Below are 17,173 nucleotides of genomic sequence, written 5' to 3' on the forward strand. Positions count from 1 at the left end.
GCTTTGTGTAAAACCTTTATAAGGGTACAAAGAGCAAAATGAAATGCATAAGAAAGCATGCGATCGCAAATAACTGTAAGTTTTTGCTCTCTTATATTTTAATCAAGGACCGTAAATAATGATTATCGTTCCGATTTTTAAGTAAAAAACCAACCACTTAGAATCGTCACACAAACGAAAGGATAATGTCATTGTAATCCTTTTTGGACGATCTATCCATTTCCACCATGATTTTGAAAATTCAGATTTTTACGATTTTCTTCACCGTTAATGAGTAATTTTGTAAATAATCATTATTTTTTAGCATAAAAAATATAAATCATAAATAATCATTATACGAGGGCTGCTATAAATATTTCTGGCCTAGGCAACACTAAGTGTTGCCTGGTGCAATCTGACAATTCCATTGGAAAGTTTGACATTTTTTAGCATAACATCACTCTGAACGTTTTGTCATTTAATCGTGAATTGTTTTATTTACAAGGAATTAAAAAATTCATCTCGGCCAAAAAATGGAATTAACTCGTGAACATTTTCGTGCGATCATTTTTCACAACTTTCGACGTGGATTATCGCGACAAGAGTGCATCGATAAACTAAAACCTTTGTATGGCTATGAAGCACCTTCCTATAACACTGTGAAAAACTGGTACAACGAATTCAATCGTGGCCGACGCTCGCTCAAAGACGAATTCCGTGAAGGTCGTCCAAAAACAGCCGTTGTGCCAGAAAACATCGATGCCGTACGTGAACTAATAATGCAAGACCGTCATGTAACTTACCTTCAGATAGAGGCATGCCTATGCATTTCTCCCTCCAGCATACATTCGATATTGCATGAACACCTGGCCGTAAAAAAAGTTTGTTCTCGTTGGATCCCGCACAATTTGACAATCGCTCAAAAAAAGGCTCAAAAAAAGTGGTTCGAAAATTGGTTTGAGCACATGCAAAAGTGTATAAATCTTGATGGAGAATATTTTGAAAAACAATTAAACCATTTTCGTTGATAAATATTCCAATTTTCATTATTAGGCCAGAATTATATATAGCAGCCCTCGTAAATGAATTTTATTTTTTTTTCTCAAAATAAAACTCCTTTTTGGATTACTGGTTTGCGCATACCTTGCAAATTTTATCTCTATCAGGTCAAAAATATGGAACTTACTCAAAAGAGAGCTTTTTAAGACAAAGTGACGCCGTCCTAAGTGGACTATACCTCAGGAACTACTGGACCAATTTCAACAAAATTCGAATAAAATTTTTTGACATCCAAATAGTCGGATATTTTATAAAAGGACATGAAAAAATAGTATCAAAAAACTTAATAATAAACCTGTCATCCAAAAGTGAGTTTTATTTTGAGCAGAAAATATAATTTTTAATGATTTTTATTTTTTTTTTGGTCAAAAGTGATGATTATTTATGATTTTTTACAAATTACTCAAAATTAATCATTAACGGTGAAGAAAATCATAAAAATCATTATATAATCATTATTTTGTGATTTTTATAATAAAACTTATAATGATTACGGTCCCTGATTTTAATGTCCCGTGACATCAAAAAACAACACTTGTGCCCACTGCATCGGGAATATAAGCAATTAAATTTTTATACAATTAAAATAAAAAAAAACCTTGTTCAAAAATCAGAAGGTTTGTAATTTTGGTAACTACTTAAAATTGGTCACGTGCGCATCGTAGGTGTGGAATTTAAAAATTGAAATTTATTTTTAGTCTTGTAAAATTGACTTAAGTATGTAAATAGATACATTTACATTATTTATTTACATATGAGCAAACACCGCACTTTAAATTCCATTGAACTAGCTATTTAAATAGATTTTGGCGAAAATTATAGGCTTACAAATCAAAATACGAGTGCTCATTATAACAAGGTTGTCAGGAGAAAATGATTTGCTGTTATATGTGATAAGCTAGCGCATAACATTTTTATACTCTCGCAACCTGTTGCACAGAGTATCATAGTTTTGTTCACATAACGGTTGTTTGTGTCACCAAGAAATATAAGAGTTAGATATGGGGTTATATATACATAAATGATCAGGATGACGAGTAGATTTGAAATCCGGATGTCTGTCCGTCCGTCTGTCCGTCTGTCCGTGCAAGCGATAACTTGAGTAAAAATTAAGATATCTTAATGACACTTGGAACACATGTTCCTTGGCACCCTGAGGAGGTTGCTTTCGAAAATGGGCAAAATCGGTCCACTGCCACGCCCACAAAATGGAGGAAACCGAAAACCTATACAGTGTCATAACTAAGCCATAAATAAAGTTATGAAAATGAAATTTGGAACATAGGATCCCATTACGGAGGGGCACATTTGGATGTAATTCTTTTTGAAAAGTGGGCGTGACCCCGCCCCCAAATAGGTTTTTTGTATATAACTCGCAAACCAATAAAGCTATATAAGCCAAACTTTCTGCAGTCGTTTCTTTTAGCCATTTCCTTATACAGTCCAAAAATGAAAGAAATCGGATAATAACCACGCCCACCTCCCATACAAAGGTTAGGTTGAAAATTACTAAAAGTGGGTTAACTCCCTAACGAAAAACGTCAGAAACACCAAATTTTACATAAGAAATGGCAGAAGAAAGCTGCACTGAGATTTTTTTACAAAATGGAAAATGGGCGTGGCGTCGCCCACTTATGGGTCAAAAACCATATCTCAAGAACTATTCGACCGATTTCAATGAAATTCGGTATATAATACTTTCTTGACACCCTGATGACACGGGTGGAATATGGGCGAAATCGGTTCACAACTACGTCTTCTTCCCATATAACCCAATTTTGAATTCCATCTGATTCGTTCACTTTTTAATGTATTCATAAGGAACCAATGAAGCTAGCGGAATAAAACTTTACACAAATACTGTATTTGAGCTGTGACATCACTTGTGGAAAAATTGTCAAAATCGGACCATGACTTTTCAAGGCCCCTGATATCAAACATGAAGAACTCAGTGCCTAAGGTTAATTTTCACCGAAAATATAGGTAAATCACTCAGATATTTTAATGTAATTCATTCCCTCTGAATTTTTTTCTTATAACAATTTCTCTCTGTACGGGGTCATAACTTCCCCCAGATCCCATATACCTAATTATAAGTAATATTAAATTAAGTGAGCGTATAGTCTTCGATACATTGTATCTTGGTGGTGAAAACAAGTGAAATCGGTTTAGGAATTACCTCAGTCCCGATATACCATTTATGATGATTTTCGTTATTCTATTGAACTTTATGCCGAATATATGGTCGAATTGTGTTGTCTTTATAAAATTACATCAATAAATTGCGAGAGTATAAAATGTTCGGTTATACCCGAACTTAGCCCTTCCTTACTTGTTATTTATTGATTAATCTCTTAACTAAAATTAAGCAATCCTTTAGTTGCTTTTCTAAAATACTTATTTTTTCTGAGGACAAGACGAAATATCTCCTGTCATCAAACAAACAGTCAGCGCACTCGCGTCTTGGCTCCCACGTCACTGTTGACAGTCATAACTTTGAAGTTGTAGATAATTTCGTTTATCTGGGAACCAGCATTAACAACACCAACAATGTCAGCCTTGAAATCCAACGCAGAATCACTCTTGCCAACAGGTGCTACTTTGGACTGAGTAGGCAATTGAAAAGTAAAGTCCTCTCTCGACGAACCAAAATCAAACTCTATAAGTCGCTCATTATACCCGTCCTGATGTATGGCGCTGAAGCGTGGACGATGACAACATCCGATGAGACGACTCTTGGTTTTTTCGAGAGAAAGGTTTTGCGCAAGATTTATGGTCCTCTGAACATTGGCAACGGCGAATACCGCAGACGATGGAACGATGAGCTGTACGATTTATACGACGACATTGACATAGTTCAGCGAATAAAAAGACAGCGGCTACGCTGGCTAGGTCATGTTGTACGGATGGAAGAAAACACTCCAGCTCTGAAAGTATTCGATGCAGTACCCGCTGGAGGAAGCCGCGGAAGAGGACGACCTCCACTCCGGTGGAAAGACCAAGTGCAAAGTGACCTGGCTTCACTTGGTGTTTCCAGTTGGCGCCAAAAAGCAAAAAGGAGGAATGAGTGGCGCGCTCTGGTGGATTCGGCTATAATCGCTTAAAGCGGTTCCTACGCCAAATATATATATATAACTGCTCTCAGATTAAAATTAATTTTATGTCATCAGATTGAAAATCATTTCATAATACGTATATAATTTAGATACAAAATAGTTAAATGCATTCCAGGTATATACCAGTTGCATTTCTTTTGTTCCGATAGTCAAGAAGTAAAAACTGCTTCCTATTCATAATTCTATTATAATTTCATATTATAGAAAATTTTTGTTGTGTTTGTCGTTTGATGATATTTAAGAATTAATTCTGTTACTACTTTTTTAAACGATTTTACTGACCTTGTTGTTAAATAATTCCGTATTATAACAAAATAAACAACATAAATATTATGATGGAAAAAATGTCCCGTGCGAATGTGATAAATATTTAATAAAAAAAAAACTATAAATTATTTTTGGGAGAAATTCATACCAATTTTAAAGGCATCAATTCACAACATGATTGGGGTCATATGTAGAAGCTCACGCAAGTGAGGAAAGTTTTTGATTGTCATTCACTTGGGAGTGGCCAGAAACGATTCTTCTCCACATGGTCCAAGCAGCTCACGACTTCCGGTTTTAGACCAAGTATCCTCTGGGTAGCCAACAGACATCCGTTTGAAGGCGAGCTAAAGTGAGAAGGCGAAGCCCGCTTATGCGGTTGTGCGTAGGGTTTGGGACCCACCACATAAAAAATCCTCCCCAATGAAAAAACAATCAGAGCCTCGTAAGAGAAACTCCCCTTTTGATGACGACCCCTGCAAATGTATTAAGGATCATGATTTGAGGGCATGCACCTGGAATGTCTGGACCCTTAATTGGGAAGGTACGTCTGCCCAGCTGGTTGATGTCCTCATACAACTAAAGGCTGACATCACCGCCATCCAAGAAGTGCGATGGACGGGACAAGGACGGAAGAAGGTGGGTCCTTGTGACATCTACTACAGCGGCCATATAAAGAAGCGCAAATTCGGTTGGGATTCGTGGTGGGAGAGAGACTCCGTCGTCGAGTCCTGGCATTCACTCCGGTGGATGAACGTCTAGCCACAATCCGCATCAAAGCGATGTTCTTCAACATATCGCTGATTTGCGCCCACGCCCCGACGGAAGAGAAGGACGAAGTGATCAAAGATGCTTTCTATGAGCCTACCTATTCAGTTAGTCGCCGGATCTTTTCGTAAAATTTTCGAGCATTACCCCTGTCGGCCAGCTTGTCAAGCTCTTCATACTCACGTATTTCGGCCTCTTTCTTTTTTTGTCTGCAAATGCATCTCGCTTCCCTCTTCAGCTCTCGGTATCTTTCCCATCCCGCTCGTGTTGCGGTCGATCGCAACATTGCGAGGTAGGCAGTCTGTTTTCTCTCCACTGCGAGACGACAATCCTCATCATACCAGCTGTTTTTTTGACTTTTCCGAAAACCAATGGTTTCGGTTGCAACTGTACGTAAGGAGTTTGATATGCCGTCCCACAGCTCCCTTATACCGAGATGCTGATGAGTGCTCTCAGAGAGCAGGAGTGCAAGTCGAGTAGAAAATCGTTCGGCTGTCGGTTGTGATTGCAGCTTCTCGATGTCGAACCTTCCTTGTGTTTGTTGACGTGTGCGCTTTTCTACACAGAGGCGGGAGCGTATTTTAGCTGCTACAAGATAGTGGTCCGAGTCGATGTTGGGACCACGAAGCGTACGCACATCAGAAACACTGGAGACATGTCGTCCATCTATCACAACATGATCGATCTGGTTGCGAGTGATTCGATCCGGGGACAGCCAAGTAGCTTGATGGATTTTCTTATGCTGGAATCTAGTACTACAGACGACCATATTTCGGGCCCCGGCGAAGTCGATCAGCCTCAGACCGTTTGGTGATGTTTCGTCATGGAGGCTGAATTTTCCGACTGTTGTGCCAAAGACACCTTCTTTACCCACCCTAGCGTTGAAATCGCCAAGCACGATTTTGACATCGTGGCGGGGGCAGCGCTCATAGGTACGTTCTAGGCGCTCATAGAAGGTATCTTTGATCACTTCGTCCTTCTCTTCCGTCGGGGCGTGGGCGCAAATCAGCGATATGTTGAAGAACCTCGCTTTGATGCGGATTGTGGCTAGACGTTCATCCACCGGAGTGATTGCCAGGACTCGACGACGGAATCTCTCTCCCACCACGAATCCCACACCGAATTTGCGTTCTTTATATGGCCGCTGTAGTAGATGTCACAAGGACCCACCTTCTTCCGTCCTTGTCCCGTCCATCGCATTTCTTGGATTGCGGTGATGTCAGCCTTTACTCTTACGAGGACATCAACCAGCTGGGCAGAGGCACCTTCCCAATTAAGGGTCCGGAAATTCCAGGTGCATGCCCTTAAATCATAGTCCTTTATACGTTTGCTGTGGTCGTCATCAAAATTGGGGTCTCTCATACGAGGCTGTTTTGTTCTTTTCATTGGGGGGGTGTTTTTATGTGGTGGGTCAAAAACCCTACGCACAACCGCGAAGCGGGTTTCGCCTTCTCACGTTAGCTCGCCTCCAAACGGATGTCTGTTGGCTACCCAGAGGATACTTGGTCTAAGACCGGAAGTCGTGAGCTGCTTGAGCCACATGTAAAAGAATCGTTCCTGGCCACTCCCAAGTGAATGACAGTCAGAAACTTTCCTCACTTACGTGAACTTCTACATATGACTCCATCCTCCGAGTTAGATATAGGGTTATATCTACCAAAGTGATAAGGGTGAAGAGTGGAGTTCAAATCCGAATGTCTGTCTGTCCGTCCGTCCGTCCCTCCGCCCGTCCGTCTGTGCAAGCTGTAACTTGAGTAAAAATTAAGATATCTTGATGAAACTTGGCACACTTATTTCTTGGCACCATAGGAAGGTTGCTTTCGAAAATGAGCAAAATCGGACCACTCCACGCCCACAAAATGGCGAAAATCGAAAACACATAAAGTGCCATAACTAAGCCATAAATAAAGCTATGGAAATAAAATTTGGTATGAAGGATCGCACTATGAAGGGGCATATTTGGATGTAATTTTTTTGGGGAAGTGGGCGTGGCCCCGCCCCCTACTAAATTTTTTGAACATATCTCGCAAACCAATCGAGCTATATAAACCAAACTTTCTGCAGCCATTTTTTTTAGCCACTTCCTAATGCAGTCCAAAAATAAAAGAAATCGGATTATAACCACGCCCACCTCCCATGCAAAAGTTAGGTTGAAAATTACTAAAAGTGGGTTAACTCAATAACGAAAAACGTCAGAAACACTAAATTTCACATAAGAAATGGCAGATGGAAGCTGCACTCAGATTTTTTTACAAAATGGAAAATGGGCGTGACATCGCCCACTTATGGGTCAGAAACCATATCTCAGGAACTGCTCGACCGATTTCAATGAAACTTGGTTTGTAATAGTTTTCTTATATCCCAATGATATGTTGTGAAAATAGGCCAAATCGCTTCACAACCACGCTTACTTCCTATATACCAGAACTTTGAAGACGATCTGAATCGTTAACTTTACAATATATAAAGTAAGTACTAGTGAAGATATCGATGCAGAACTTTGCCCAAATACTACGTTTATAGTGTGGCAGCCCCATTCTAAAAATCACCGAAATCGGACCATAGGTTCTTAAGGCCCCATATATCGAACACGAGGACCTCGGTGCTTCTAACCTAATATTATGGTTTCCACCTTTCAATGGACTTTATACAATATATATGACGAATATGTGGGTCAAATTGTGTATTATATAATATAAATAAAGTTAAATAAATAAATTGCGAGAGTATAAAATGTTCAGTTACACCCGAACTTAGCGCTTCCTTACTTGTTATACTCTCGCAACAAAGTTGCTACGAGAGTATTATAGTTTTGTCCACATAACGGTTGGTTGTAAGTCCTAAAACTAAACGAGTTAGATATAGGGTTATATATATCAAAATGATCAGGGTGACGAGAAAAGTTCAAATCCGGATGTCTGTCTGTCCGTCCGTCTGTCCGTCCGTCCGTGCAAGCTGTAACTTGAGTAAAAATTGAGATATCTTAATGAAACTTGGAACACGTGTTCCTTGGCACCATAAGAAGGTTAAGTTCGAAAATCAGCAAAATCGGACCACTGCCACGCCCACAAAATGGCGAAAACCGAAAACACATAAAGTGCCATAACTAAGCCATAAATAAAGCTATGGAAATAAAATTTGGTATGAAGGATCGCACTATGAAGGGGCATATTTGGATGTATTTTTTTTGGGGAAGTGGACGTGGCCCCGCCCCAAATAGGTTTTTTGTATATATCTCGCAAACCAATAGAGCTATATAAACCAAACTTTCTGCAGTCGTTTTTTTTAGCCATTTCTTTATACATTCCAAAAATGACAGAAATCGGATAATAACCACGCCCCCCTCCCATACAAAGGTTAGGTTTACTAACTAAAAGTGGGTTAACTCATCAAGGAAAAACGTCAGAAACACTAAATTTCACATAGGAAATGGCAGATAGAAGCTACACTCAGATTTTTTTACAAAATGGAAAATGGGAGTGGCGTCGCCCACTTATGGGTCAAAAACCATATCTCAGGAACTACTCGACCGATTTCAATGAAACTTGGTTTGTAATAGTTTCCTTACATCCCAATGATATGTTGTGAAAATAGGCCAAATCGCTTCACAACCACGCTTACTTCCTATATACCAGAACTTTGAAGACGATCTGAATCGTTAACTTTACAATATATAAAGTAAGTACTAGTGAAGATATCGATGCAGAACTTTGCCCAAATACTACGTTTATAGTGTGGCAGCCCCATTCTAAAAATCACCGAAATCGGACCATAGGTTGTCAAAGCCCCATATAGCGAACATTATTACCTCGGTACTTCTAACCTAATATTAGGGTTTCTAACTTTCAATGGACTCTGTTTAAATGAGTCTGGCTCAACCCCCAACTGTAACATTCATCCACACTCACTAAGCATCAACATACCACACTGGCACACAACATTTATCCAAATCCACACCACTGATACATAACATTCACCACACTCACCACAGAACAGAAGAAAACTGTCACATCAACACACCCACACACATAACAACACCATACACCACACAAAAGGGAATAGAAAGGATCGTCAATGATACCCGCGATTTCTTCTTTTTCGACCTGCGTTCCGATTCACGTATCTTCATTCGTTTTTCACCATCCATCCGCAGCAAGCAGTTGATTAAATCGACAACCTTTGTATAAAACTAACATTTAAAATATAAAATTAGCTAAACCATATAAAATCGAATAAAGACAAATATTATAAATTGTATTAGCACAATATACGTCTTTCATTGTTTTTCGGACATATGTACATATATGGATATTAACAGAGTGCGTCCAAAACTAGTGAGAGGCTATGCACCCTATTATTCATGGTCCTTCGAGCCTTACTGAAAGGCACTATTGGTGATACTACCAAAAAATCAAATAAAATACATACACATTAAAATCATAAAATGCGGTGACAAAAATTCGGAAATACAAAAAGAAAAGTAAATAATTGCAGTGAACGGAATATATATTCTTATAAAATAAATGTGCAGTGACTAACACAATAATAAAATATACAACTGCGCAAAATATTTAAATAAAACAACAACTTTTGTTGCGAGAGTATAAATATACACAATCATATAAGTATACAAACTTATAACAAAAAGAAAGAAACAGTGCAAAACAAGTATGCAATATAAGTATCACTCGTCCAGAAGAAAAATAAATAAAAAACAAACATAAATACAAAAACAAACGGGCGGTAAACTAAGCACTAAACATTAACATAACATAATCAACATAATGTGAATGTAACAAAAACGGGCTCGAAAATAACAACAACAATATACACACCTCCAGCTGCATTATAACAGAAACAAAGCACAGCGAGCAACAGAACAGCTGGCAGCCTGTAGAATAGGAGCAAATAAATTGGATCGGAAAACGCAATATAAACTCACAATCTATACACATTCCCATACCTCTTTAAGCGGTATAAATTGAGTTGTATCGATTCCAGATTTTATTTATTTATATGCAAAAATTCGGCTTAGATAAAATAACATCTGTAACCAAAAACCATTTAAACGGCTATAATTTATGATTATAATTGACGGTAAAAATCAAAATACCGATATAAAAAAGAGATACACGACTTACAAAATATATACAAACTTACATACATATATACACCACAAATTGCCAATGCGCTTACATTTGTATATAAATATACATAACACATATAAAAAACATATTCAAGTATATAAATATGCACATGGACACTTGCAATATGTTCCGGCGATACGCCTTCAGCTTCTGAAAGCAGTAAGCTGCATAGTAACCAATAAGTAATGAAAAGGTGCAGTGGATAAAATAACCGCATATTACCTATTCCGTTTTCACGCTCTTCTTATCGCGCAAACATACTAACATTTATACTACATATAATCTGTCTATTCCTCAACACCCTACAAACATTTTTAAACATGTTTAATGAAAAACAAGCCGGATTGCACAAACCATATTATATTTTCTTAAATATATGCACATACATGCACACATATGTAAAAAAGCCATTGATCTCTATCACGAGCTCTCATACGCGCAACAACATACATTAGTGCATACACAAGGACAGTCGAATAAGTCCATAATAAGTAATCCAAAAGTAATAATGCAATGTAAAAAAGCCATTGATCTCTATCACGAGCTCTCATACGCGCAACAACATACATTAGTGCATACACAAGGACAGTCGAATAAGTCCGTAACGAATAATCCATTCAAACTAACACAAAAATTACCATATATTGTCGATCAACTTGACGACCAATTCGGATCACAGTCTTGGCGCAACACAAGCCTTAGTAGCCTTGTAGGTACGCTATAACAACTACAGCGACTGCTAGGCTAAAACATTCGCCTAGGGGGGCCGGGATGTTTAAATGAGTCTGGCTCAACCCCCAACTGTAACATTCATCCACACTCACTAAGCATCAACATACCACACTGGCACACAACATTTATCCAAATCCACACCACTGATACATAACATTCACCACACTCACCACAGAACAGAAGAAAACTGTCACATCAACACACCCACACACATAACAACACCATACACCACACAAAAGGGAATAGAAAGGATCGTCAATGATACCCGCGATTTCTTCTTTTTCGACCTGCGTTCCGATTCACGTATCTTCATTCGTTTTTCACCATCCATCCGCAGCAAGCAGTTGATTAAATCGACAACCTTTGTATAAAACTAACATTTAAAATATAAAATTAGCTAAACCATATAAAATCGAATAAAGACAAATATTATAAATTGTATTAGCACAATATACGTCTTTCATTGTTTTTCGGACATATGTACATATATGGATATTAACAGAGTGCGTCCAAAACTAGTGAGAGGCTATGCACCCTATTATTCAGACTCTATACAATATATATGACGAATATGTGGGTCAAATTGTGTATTATATAATATAAATAAATGTAAATAAATAAATTGCGAGAGTATAAAATGTTCGGTTACACCCGAACTTAGCCTTCCTTACTTGTTTTCATTACTGTTTATGCTATTGTTATTAATGTAAACTTACAAATAGTTAATTATACTCTCGCAACAAAAGTTGCTAAAGAGAGTATTATAGTTTTGTCCACATAACGGTTGTTTGTAAGTCCTAAAACTAAACATTGTTAGATATAGGGTTATATATACCAAAGTGATCAGGGTGACGAGTAAAGTAGAAATCCTGATGTCTGTCTGTCCGTCCGTCTGTCCGTCCGTGCAAGCTGTAACTTGAGTAAAAATTGAGATATCTTAATGAAACTTGGAACACGTATTCCTTGGTACCATAAGAAGCTTAAGTTCGAAAATGGGCGGAATCGGTCCACTGCCACGCCCACAAAATGGCGATAACCAAAAACACATAAAGAGCTATAACTAAGCCATAAATAAAGTTATGAAAATGAAATTTGGAACATAGGATCCCATTAGGGAGGGGCACATTTGGATGTAATTTTTTTGGAAAAGTGGGCGTGACCCCGCCCCCAAATAGGTTTTTTGTATATAACTCGCAAACCAATAAAGCTATATAAACCAAATTTTCTACAGTCGTTTATTTTAGCCATTTCCTTATACAGTCCAAAAAGGAAAGAAATCGAATAATAACCACGCCCACCTCCCATACAAAGGTTAGGTTGAAAATTACTAAAAGTGCGTTAACTCACTAACGAGAAACGTCAGAAACACCAAATTTTACGTAAAAAATGGCAGAAGGAAGCTGCACTGAAATTTTTTTACAAAATGGAAAATGGGCGTGGCGTCGCCCACTTATGGGTCAAAAACCATATCTTAGGAACTACTCGACAGATTCGAATGAAATTTGGTACATAATATTTTCTTGGCACCCTGATGACACGTGTGGTAAATGGATGAAATCGGTTCACAACTACGCCTACTTCCCATATAACTCAATTTTGAATCCTTCTGATTCTTTCACTTTATAATGTATACATAAGGAACCGATAAAGATAGCGAAATAAAACTTTACATAAATACTGTATTTGAGCTGTGACATCACTTGTGGAAAAATTGTCAAAATCGGACCATGACTTTTCAAGGCCCCTGATATCAAACATGAAGAACTCAGTGCCTAAGGGTAATTTTTCACCGAAAATATAGGTAAATCTCTAAATAAATTGCGAGAGTATAAAATGTTCGGTTGCACCCGAACTTAGCCTTTCCTTACTTGTTTTTTGTTACTTTCTTTCAATTCGGGTCAATTATGTTTGTCTAAGTGAAAGACGCCAATCTGGCGGCGATTTAGCGAAATTTTAAATTTTCGAATTCCGCCATTTTTTTCTTGAAAACTAACAAATCAATGGATTATGGGTTTTCTTTGTTGTGTTTTGCTCTCAATATTCGCCCACCTGTAAGATTTCAAACTGAACATATGTTATTTCAGCAAGTGCCATAATTATTTTCGCGCTCTGTGTAACCCAATTTTCGATGGAATAAAAGTTGGCTGGAAAAAGGAATGCTTCGCAGGTTGTTTCAATGTTGAGCTCATAATCTGCAACTGCTTGAAAAGGTATTAAAAGTTTAGATGAAGACACAAAAACCCCTATTCCTTACACTCCTGAGGAATTGTTTTGCGCACAATGGCTTGTGGGTATGCAGTAAACGTAGAAGCTTTTCGCATACATATGTATATGCTTGGGTAACTGTGGACATTTTTGTTGCAGAATATTCTTGGTTTTAGCCCCTATCGATTCACAAAATTTTAATACAGGGCGCAGATATTATTGAAAATGTTTCGTTACCAATGGGAATGATGTCAGAAGCGGCGCTTGGCGGTACAATTTCTTTCTTTCAAATTCATAGCAAGAAACACAGGGCAGTTGCAATGCTCTGTTACCGTGGAAGTGGACAACAGTCACAGGCTGAATTATTCACATGACGTTAAAAGCGAAATTTTATATGTAAGTTATTGGCATTTTAAAGAAAAATGCGTAGATTAGATTCAAGTACGTGATAATTTTAAATAAAAAACAAGTAAGGAAAGGCTAAGTTCGGGTGCAACCGAACATTTTATACTCTCGCAATTTATTGAAGAAATTTAACCAATACATATATGCGGAATAAAGCTCACCGTATTTTTGAAAAACCTATAATTAGGTATATGGGAGCTAGGAGAAGATACTTTTGAAAAACCTACAATGAGGTATATGGAAATGTTATGACCCGATTTTAATAATTTTTTATAAACAGAGACACACTATTAGAAGAAAACAATTTCCTCTGAATTAAATTGAGATATCTAAAAGATTTACCCATATTTTCGGTTAAAATTTATTCATAGGCGCTGAGTTCAACATGTTCGATATCTGGGGCCTTGAAAAGTTATGGTCCGTTTTCGACAATTTGAAGCCAGAGATGATATGCAGTAATTGCGTAAAGCTATATTCCGTTATCTTCATTGGTTCCTTAAGTTTACATTATAAAGTGAAGGAATAAGATGGATTTCAAAATAGAGTTATAAGGAAAGTAGTAGTGGTTGTGAACCGATTTCGCCCATTTTTTGTCCGTGTTATCAGGGTGTCAAGAAAATATTATATACCGAATTTCATTCGAATCGGTCAAGTAGTTAGTGAGATATGGATTTTGACCCATAAGTGGGCGATGCCACACCCATTTTCCATTTTATAAAAAATCTTAGTACAGCTCCCTTCTGCTATTTCTTCTGCAAAATTTAGTGTTTCTGACGTTTTTCGTTAGTTAGTTAACTCACTTTTAGTAATTTTCAACATATCTTTTGTATTGGAGGTGGGCGTGGTTATTATCCGATTTCAACTATTTTCATGGTGTGTGGTGGGGTATGTAAGAGACCCGACTGCAGAAAGTTTGGTTTATATAGCTTTATTAGTTTGCGAGTTAAATACAAATAACCGATTTGTGGGCGGGACCACGCCCACTTCCCCAAAAAAGTTACATCCAAATATGCCCCCTCCTAGTGCGATCCTTTATTCCAAATTTTACTTTTATATCTTCATTTATGGCTTAGTTATGACACTTTATGTGTTTTTGGTTTTCGCCAGTTTGTGGGCGTGGTAATGGTCCGATTCTGCCCATTTTCGAACTTGATCTTCTTATGGTGCCAAGGAATATTTGTGCCAAGTTTCGTCAAGATATCTTTATTTTTACTCAAGTTACAGCTTGCACAGACGGACAGACGGACAGACGGACGGACGGACAGACATCCGGATTTCAAATCTACTCATCATCCTGATCACTTTGATATATATAACCCTATATCTAACTCGTTTAGTTTTCGGTGTTACAAACAACCGTTCAGCGAACAAAACTATAATACTCTCGTAGCAACTTTTGTTACGAGAGTATAACAAAAACAAAAAAAAAACAAGTAAGGAAGGGCTAAGTTCGGGTGTAACCGAACATTTTATACTCTCGCAATTTATTTATTTAACTTTATTTATATTATATAATACACAAATTGACCCACATATTCGTCATATATATTGTATAAAGTCCATTGAAAGTTGGAAACCATAATATTAGGTTAGAAGCACCGAGGTCCTCGTGTTCGATATATGGGGCCTTAAAAACCTATGGTCCGATTTCGGCAATTTTTAGAATGGGGCTGCCACACTATTAACATAGTATTTGTGCAAAGTTCTGCACCGATATCTTCACTAGCGCTTAACTTATATATTGTAAAGTAAACGATTCAGACCGACTTCAAAGTTCTGGTATATAGGAAGTAGGCGTGGTTGTGAAGCGATTTGGCCTATTTTCACAACATATCACTGGGATGTAAGGAAACTATTACAAACCAAGTTTCATTGAAATCGGTCGAGTAGTTCCTGAGATATGGTTTTTGACCCAAAAGTGCAGCTTCCATCTGCCATTTCTTATGTGAAATTTAGTGTTTCTGACGTTTTTCGTTAGTGAGTTAACCCACTTTTAGTAATTTTCAACCTAACTTTTGTATGGGAGGTGGGCGTGTTTATGATCCGATTTCTTTCATTTTTGGAGTGTATTAGGAAGTGGCTAAAAAAAACGACTGCAGAAAGTTTGGTTTCTATAGCGTTATTGGTTTGCGAGATATGTACAAAAAACTTAGTAGAGGGCGGGGCCACGCCCACTTCCTCAAAAAAATTACATCCAAATATGCCCCTTAATAGTACGATCCTTCATACCAAATTTTATTTCCATAGCTTAATTTATGGTTTAGTTATGGCACTTTATGTGTTTTCGGTTTTCGCCATTTTGTGGGCGTGGCAGTGGTCCGATTTTGCTCATTTTCGAAAGCAACCTTCCTATGGTGCCAAGAAATAAGTGTGCCAAGTTTCATCAAGATATCTTAATTTTTACTCAAGTTACAGCTTGCACAGACGGACGGACGGACAGACATTCGGATTTGAACTCCACTCTTCACCCTGATCACTTTGGTATATATAACCCTATATCTAACTCGTTTAGTTTTGGGTGTTACAAACAACCGTTATGTGAACAAAACTATAATACTCTCTTTAGCAACATTCGTTGCGAGAGTATAAAAACTTAAAAATTTGAAAAATACAAAAAAATTACAAAAAATATTAAAAAATAAAAAAAAAAACAAAAAAGGATTAAATGTCTGCTACGTCCACGTCGTTAATCCTGGGTTACGCTAAATTCTGATAATAATAGTGCATAAATCAATGATTTTTCATCATGTTCTGAGTTGGTTTTTTATTTGTAGCTCATACAAATATTGCTGTTCCAAAATTCCCTTTGGGGGGTGAAAAGGTGATGAAATAAGGAACATTTTAAGATATTTTCGAAAAAAATCGAAGGGGGCATAAGTTGTTAAAAATTCAAAAAAAAAAACAAATTTTTCATTTTTTGCTATGAAATGTTAATTTTAAAAATTTTTACGATATACAGTTTCAAAGTTTGAGAAATTCTGTACAAAAAAGTCACATGGTGTTTTAAAATCTGTTCATTAGTTTTAAAGTTATGGCGGTTCGAAAATTTTTTTACAAAAAACTTTGGCCCCTTATAATATGGCAACCCCGCGTTACACAGACCTAAAACCATATGTTTTATTTTAGGTGTTACATGTACTATAAGATATATAATTGCCAAAGAAAATAAAGAACTTTTTTTTTCAAGTGGCTTTTTTTCCAGAGAATGCCCCATATGTAGAATAGGCGCAGTGCGGTATGTCGGCGAAAATGTAGTCGAAAACTTAATTTGGAGGCCATGAACGGAAGGATAATTCATTTACTTGTGTGGTACAAGTATAAAGAGTCTGGAAAGCATATTTTTCTCAATAAATGAGAACAGCTGAACCAAAACGGTCCTTTTAAGGGCTAAAAAAATAAAAAAAGAGTCAAAAATTAACACGTAAACAAGAGGTTTGGTCGGTTGTACGACGACATTGACATAGTTCAGCGAATAAAAAGACAGCGGCTACGCTGGTT

At 37.4% G+C, this 17,173-nt stretch overlaps 1 protein-coding gene and 1 long non-coding RNA gene across 8 annotated transcripts in view; one reads left to right on the top strand and one right to left on the bottom strand.

Annotated features, from left to right (window-relative positions):
- Positions 1 to 17,173, top strand: part of LOC128919867 (uncharacterized) — a 107,774-nt gene that overhangs the window by 35,821 nt on the left and 54,780 nt on the right. The window lies entirely within an intron of this gene.
- LOC128919871 (uncharacterized) lies at positions 9,319 to 11,604 on the bottom strand. Its single transcript, XR_008470007.1, has 2 exons — positions 10,347 to 11,604; positions 9,319 to 10,233 (listed from the first exon to the last, which is right to left on the bottom strand). It is a non-coding gene; the product is annotated as an uncharacterized LOC128919871 (long non-coding RNA).

This window comes from Zeugodacus cucurbitae, chromosome 2, assembly GCF_028554725.1.
Source record: "Zeugodacus cucurbitae isolate PBARC_wt_2022May chromosome 2, idZeuCucr1.2, whole genome shotgun sequence".
NCBI classification, from domain to species: domain Eukaryota; kingdom Metazoa; phylum Arthropoda; class Insecta; order Diptera; family Tephritidae; genus Zeugodacus; species Zeugodacus cucurbitae.